Raw genomic sequence first — 7,371 nt, 5'->3', positions numbered from 1 at the left:
CCAAAAAGTGCGTGTTCGGAGTAACGAAAGGGAAGTTGTTAGGTTCTGTTGTAGGACCTAATGGGATTGAGGTTGACCCAGACAAAATAAAAGCCATTCAGGATATGGAATCGCTGAGAATAGAACGTCAGGTGAGAAGCTTCTTGGGTAAAATCCAGTATATCAGGAGATTTATTTCTAGGCTATCCATCACATGCGCTCCGATCTTCAAGCTACTTAAGAAGAATCAGCCAGTTAAATTGAACGAGGACTGCCAGAAAGCCTTTGATCACATAAAGAAGTATTTAATGAATCCACCGGTGCTGAGTTCTCCTAGACCAGGAGAGCCTCTGATCCTGTATTTGTCTATAGAGGATGAGGGAGTTGGAGCAATGTTGGCACAGCCAGACGCTGCTGGAGTAGAAAAGGCCATCTATTACATCAGCAAGAAATTACTGCCTATCGAGGAGAAATATAATTTGGTAGAGAAAACGTGTATGGCAGTGGTATGGTCGATAAAGAAATTGAGGCCTTACTTTGATTCCTTCAGGGTCACTTTCGTTTCTAAAATTGATCCTATAAAGTATCTTCAACGAACACCTACTCTAGAAGGACGACTGTCCAAATGGCTGATCCAGATGTCCAGTGTGGATGCAGAGTTTGTCACAAAGAAAACGGTCAAAGGTAGGGTTGTGGCAGAGTTCCTGGCTGAAAATCCCATTGTAGATGACGAATCATGGGAATTGGAATTTCTAGATGAACATTTGTTGTGTGTTGAAACAGGGTTTTGGAAATTGTACTTCGACGGGTCAGCTAATAGAAATGGAGCCGGAGCTGGTATTGTGATAGAAGCACCCAACAGAGAAGTCACAACAATGTGCAAAAGATTACTGCTCCCAACCACTAACAATATGGCCGAATATGAAGCATGCATCATGGGAATGGAGGCTCTTCTTGCATCAGGCGCTAAGGAAGTTGAAGTGATAGGAGATTCACTATTGGTTATCGAACATGCTAACGAGAGATGGAAAGTGGAGGAAGAAAGGTTGAAGCCCTATGTTGAGTACTTGTTAAAGAAGGCTGCGCTCTTTGACTCGATCACTTTCACTCACATAGGAAGAATTCATAACAGAATCCCAGATGCTTTGGCAAACCTGGCGTCAGCTTGGCAGGATTTAAGTAAAGTCCCAAAGAAGCCATTTATCATTACCGCGGCAAATATCTCGTGCTATGAAGAACATTTTGTGAATCAGGTGGAGTCAGAGGAAGAACCCTGGTTTACGGATATCCTGCGGTACATGAAAGACGGAACCTTTTCTGACGATGCAACAAAGGAAGATCGTTCAGTTCTAAGAAAAATGGCTTTGAATTATGTCCTGGCTGATGGTGAACTCTATAGGAGGGCTTGGGACGGGATGCTACTAAGATGTGTAGGTAAAAAGGAAGGGGAAGAAATAATGAAGAAAATCCATGAGGGCGTCTGTGGTACTCATTTGAGCGGCATGGGTTTGGCCAGAAAAATCATGAGGCAAGGTTATTTCTGGGTGCAGATGGAAGGTGATTGTGTCAACTATGTTCGCCATTGTAAAGCTTGCCAGTACCATGATAATAAAAACCACTTGCCTGCCGCTGAACTCCATCCAACAGCTCCTTCTTGGCCTTTTTCAGCATGGGGTATAGACATTATCTGCAAGATTACGCCAGCAGCATCGAATGGTCATCAGTATATCTTGGTTGCAGTAGATTACTTTTCTAGGTGGATTGAGGCCCAATCCTACAAAACTTTGACCGCCAAACATGTGGCTAGATTCATTGAACAGAACATTTTCTGTCGCTATGGTGTTACCCATCACATAGTTACAGACGATGGGTCTCATTTTCAAGCAGACGTGGGTCAGTTACTATATAGATATAAGGTTGAGCATCACCGTTCTTCTCCTTATCGACCTCAAGCTAATGGTGCAGTGGAAGCCGCGAATAAGGAGATTAAGAGAATCCTATCCAAGATGTGCGAGAAGTATAAAAGCTGGGCTGAGAAACTTCCTTTCGGGCTCTGGGGGCATCGCACTACATTCAAGTCAGTGAATGGAGCTTCTCCCTTTGAACTTGTATACGGGATGGAAGCAGTGTTACCTGTAGAGCTCGAAAAGAAGTCTCTCAGGGTTCTTGTAGAAGCTGGTCTGACCGAAGAAGAATGGGTCAAGAAAAGGTTTGAGGATCTGGCGCTCTTAGATGGAAGAAGATTGAATGCCCGATTCCAGGATCAGATAAGAAAGAGAAGGGTTGCTCGTTTCTACAATAAACGGGTACACCCAAGAGCTTTGAAAAATGGGGATTTAGTATTGATCAGGTTGCTGGACCATGAATCCCAGAGTCATCCTGGAGGGAAATTCAGACCTAACTGGCATGGACCATTCAGAATTCAGAAGCTATTAGCTAAAGGTGCCACTGAGTTAATCACCATGGAAGGGAAGCCTGTTAATCGGATTGTCAATCAGGACCAAATGAAAAGATTCTATGTTTGAAATGATGATTTCGATTAAAAAAAAAAAAGCTAGGTTGAAAACCCGAAAGGGCGGCCTAGGCAAGAAATGAGCTCGCTAGGTTGAAAACCCGAAAGGGCGGCCTAGGCAAAAGTTAGAGCATAAAAAATAATAAAATAAAAAAAACTTTTGGGATTAACGCGTGGTGCTTAGTTTAAATGCGAAATCTATGTCATGCATTCATGACAGATTTGTGATTGGTTGCTCAATGTCATCAACTTGATTAGAAGGAGAATAGGTAAATGAGTAGTTAGAATAAATGACCATTGTATTAAAATAGTTTTCTTTACTTCTGTATAATGTTTAAAGAAGTGGGATTAATAAAGAGCTGGAATTTTAAATTTATCTTCCTTTTGTTTCGGGGATATGATTAAGGAATGCAAGACCTTCCTCTCTGCTTATTTGATCAAGACTTGCTCATCTATTTTGAAAATGTTCTGGCTGCTAGTCTTGCCTGAGTAATGAGTTATTAAAAAATTTTTGATCAGGAACAAATGCCATCTTCTCAGTGATTTCCTTGGAAAGATCGAACCTTAGCACTCAGCAGGTTCATGCATACATAAAGGAGTTGCATAAGTTATTCTTGTTTGATTATTACAGGTGATAAAGTGGTCACCTCATCTTTTTAATTCCAACTGTCAATTTCCGTCTTTAGTAAAAAAAGTTTACTTTTACATGGCTTTCATTACTTAATCCAAGGGCAGGAGGCCCAAGTGCTAACTCAGCAAATCATTTCGAAAGAAAAGATCTGTTGCTTTGTGTCACCTCTATGTGCAGAACGCAGGAAATAATAAAGACAGAGCTATCAGAGTCAGCCATTGAAAGAGAGGGAATACATTAATCAGAAGGTCATGGCCCTGGAATACAAGAAACTGAAAAGAAAAAATAGCAACGGCATTTATTCCAATGGGTGAATCATCAGACGCCAATCCCGTCAAAACCTAGTATCATCACTGGGTGTAAAACCAGTCGACGTACTCGGGTGTTACAGTGTCCTGCATCACCCCCTGACCCAGGTACCAAGTGTTTTGGTTTCACCAACGGTCATCCAAATTGGTCAACAGACTCTGCGTCATGGGACCACTCTCAAAATCATGGATTCTGGGAACGCACTGTATCATACCGTATTGACGGTTGGTCCTGTCAGGGAAATAGGCCATGGAACGGCCAAGACTAGCATATAACACGTAGCTGAGATTCATGCTCCCAGCAGTGACCAGTCTAATCCTCCACCAAGGACAAGTCCACCGAATCACAGGATTATCCCCAAAATCAAAGTGTCCCCGGGACCGAGGTCGAAAATAAGCAGGGCCATAAGTTGGAATGAAACGGGCAGGGACTGGAGGAATCAGGTTCAACTTGTCTAGAGCCCAGGCTTGCAGCAGCATTGGGCACCCTCGATGGTGAACATTGAAGTTGGTGACATGAAGGGCAATATCCCTAACCCAACACATTGTTTCTCCCATGATCATCATAAAGACAGTGCGACGATACACCTGCATGTCACGGACAACTGTCAACAGTCGAAAATCTCCAATTCCAAGTTGGCGATTCTTCATGGCATACACATTCAGCAACAGGAAACAACAAGCTCGAACCCAAGAAGGGTCTGCATCCATGGATAGAACCCTACTCAGAAAAGGCTCTAAGGGAAGGCCTTGATCCGGGTTTATGCCACTAGGAAGGTAAACCGGGCATAGGGCCGCAATCTCGGCTAGATCATGTCTAGGACCTGGGGGCAAAGCTGGAGTTTCATTTTGTTCAGGGTGATGACCCATCACAGCACACATTTCCTCGTAGGTCGGGGTTATTTCGGAAGCTTCAAATCGGAAAACCATGGTGTTAGGATTGAAGTATGTGACGAGCCAAGATAGGAAACCGTGATCAGGTTTTAAGTCTTTGAAATATTTCAGCCAGGTGAGTTGGTTCATAGGGTGAATCCGCCACAGGTCGTCGAGAATGGATTGGACGAAGGACGAAACTTGGTTTCTAAAAGCCATGAAAAAGGGTTATTTAAGAAATGGAATTGTTTTGAATGCTGGGAGTGAAGAAGACACAGAAGGAAGCCTCCATTTATAGAAGTGTAAAGGGTTTAGTGAATAAGGCGCTATCATTATTTGACCTGGTACTTACTGTCGATGGTGGTTGGATAAGCATTTATGCATAGACCCCTCCGGTATTTATGCCTGCATTAATAAGATGGACAGCTTGTACAATAAGGTGGTTGAGCCTTTATGTCCGCATTAACCAAGTGGGCCGCCATGTCAGGTAAGTATTACATGTCATTTTTTTGTTTTTGTTTGGTTCTTGTTTTATTTTATTATCCTTATTTTATTTTAGTCTATTTCCTTATTTACAATAAATTGGTTCGATTGAGCACTAACGAGGTGGGCCACTCTTGTGAATAAGTGGGACGCTTCTATTTTGCGTTTTTTTGTGTGTTTATATTTTGCTTATGCAGGAATAAAATTTCACAAATTGTAAGTAATAAATATGTAAATGATACTGTAATAAAAGCAAAAATACTGTAATAAAGAAAATGTAGATAATATTGTAAAATAAATGTAAAAACACTGAAAATGTATTCCTACAAACTACAAAAATGTCCCAAAAAGGCGATCAGAACGGAGAAGACCGGCTAACGTCGCCTCTGGCTGGGACCAGCTGCTGCCTGAGAGGGTGGAGGTGGTGGTGCATCGTCAGATGAGGAGCCATCATCATCCTCCTCCTCGTCCTTGGAGAAGTCCAATGGAATCCCCTCCACCTCTAGCCTAGTCCGGAGTCGATCCACCTCCATCTGGAGTCGGGTAACAGCGCCGGATTGGCGGGACTGGTGCCTCCGCAGCCTCCCAATCTCCAAATCCTGTAAAAGCAGAAAGAGGTAAGAGGGGTATGCAAAGAAGACAGGAAAAAGGTAAAGCATATGAGAATCATACCCTCTCATGGAGCTCAGAATAGAGCCGGGCGATGTACGACCGAGCAAAGCCAAACCTCTGGCAAAGCTCCTGGTATCTCTGAGCAGGCACCTGCAAGCACAAAAAGATATTCAATAAGGAATCATCCAGGTAAAATATCTATTACTTAGTGAATTCATTTTTCTACTTACATGTGTGGCATGCTCAGGATCCAGCTGCAATGGTGGAAGTGCCTGCCTGAGGTCAGCAGGCATGATGATGGCCGATCCGAGGCCTAGAGTAGGGTCCAGCGCAACCTCCATGCCCGGTGGAAAAGGGACATCGCCCAGCACAGCTCCTGCAGGTCCAGCCGGAGCAGTAACCTCCGCCTCTGCCTCCGCCTGTGCCCTGTAGTAGGCAGGCGTCCGGTGCTTCTTCCTATCCTGCAACAAGTCAAAGACAAATATACTTAGTCGCTTGGCCAAACAGTTGAAGAAAAAATCATAATTGAAGACAAAAGAGTCACCTGGATGTACTCTCGAACCTCCGGCAGCCTGGCCTGCAGACGGGTAGAGAAGTATGTGGCATAATCACCAGCCGACATAGGGATATCAGCAGGAGAGCCATCATACTCCTCCTCCAGGTCCTCCAGGGTCATACCTTCGAGCAGGCACATGTGGCGAGGAGGAGCATCGGGCACTCGCCTCTGTGCCGTGGCAACCTAGAGCTCATAGATCCTCTCCCCCAGGAAGTACCGGTCTAACCAGTAACCCCGTAGCAGGAACCTGGACCGAGTATAGGCCTCTGCCACCTCGCGAGCGGGATAGGTCCTCCAGGCCTCTCCCTCGCAAGGAGTCAGAAGGAGCTGCAAAACAGAAGAGTCAGCGAATACACGGTAAAAAAGAAAAGGAGGCATGTTATTCAGAAAATTCTTTGCACTTATATCAGATAAGGCTCTATCGTTAAGATAGCACCTCCAGTAGTGTGGATCCTCGGAACTGGAGAAGGTATGATGGCAGTGCGCCAGATACCGAGGAATCCACCGGGTATCAGCTGAAGCATCACCCCCCGGACCACTAGGGTAAATCCGGTACTCGTAGGCCCACACCTGTAGCAAGATCTTAACAAGTTCAGTATAAATTAGAGCAGTGGAAAAATAAAAGAAGAAAGTGAAGGGAATAAGAGTCTTACCTCGAGTGGGCGGAGGAACTGCCAATTCGACTGACCACTACCCCTGGTCCATACGTCTAGACCGTGAGAGAGGTGAGCCAAGGCGAGAGTGGCCCAGTCATAGGAACCAACCCGGCTCAGATCCCGCAGACATGCCAGTACAGCAGGATCTCCCTTATTCTGGGAGGTGCATAGCAGCTGCGAAGAAATGAGGTAGAAAAGGAAAGATCATGCTGCCTGGTCTCTCTCCTCTCTAATGTATGCCGGGGCTGCAGGCCGAGCATCCTCGGGCAACTCTCTCCAAGCAGCTAATCTCGTCCGAATGCGCTCGGCCCAGAACTTATACACTACCTCATAGGAGACATACGCCTGAGCTGTGTACCTGGTGCGGGTCAGCACACCAAGTAGAGTCCTCACAAGCTTAGCTCCTAGGTCGGCAGTTTGGTACCGAGCATCTAAAGGAGCAATCGGACCATCGAATCCAAGCCCCGTGATAGCAGTATAATCGACTGGAGTCAGGGTCATCTCTCCGAAGCCGAAGATGAATGTGTGAGTGCAGTCATTCCACCGCTCCATCAGCGCATAGCGCATGGCGGGTGGAAATCGGGGCTGAGTGCGAGGAAGCCCAGCAGCATAGTCGCCGAAACCAGCAGCAACGACTCTGGACCACATTGGGGGTCCAACAAATCCCATAACGCAGAAGCATCGATGGAAGATCCGCCAGCACGGGCCTTGCCCAGATCAACCTGTGTAAGAAAAATTTCAATTCAAAATAAGAATTAAAC

Source organism: Jatropha curcas, chromosome 11 (assembly GCF_041381405.1).
Source record: "Jatropha curcas cultivar XTBG-Jc1 chromosome 11, XTBG_Jcur_1.0, whole genome shotgun sequence".
Lineage (NCBI taxonomy): Eukaryota > Viridiplantae > Streptophyta > Magnoliopsida > Malpighiales > Euphorbiaceae > Jatropha > Jatropha curcas.
The sequence above is the reverse complement of the archived record's forward strand: the minus strand, read 5'-3'. Positions refer to the sequence as shown.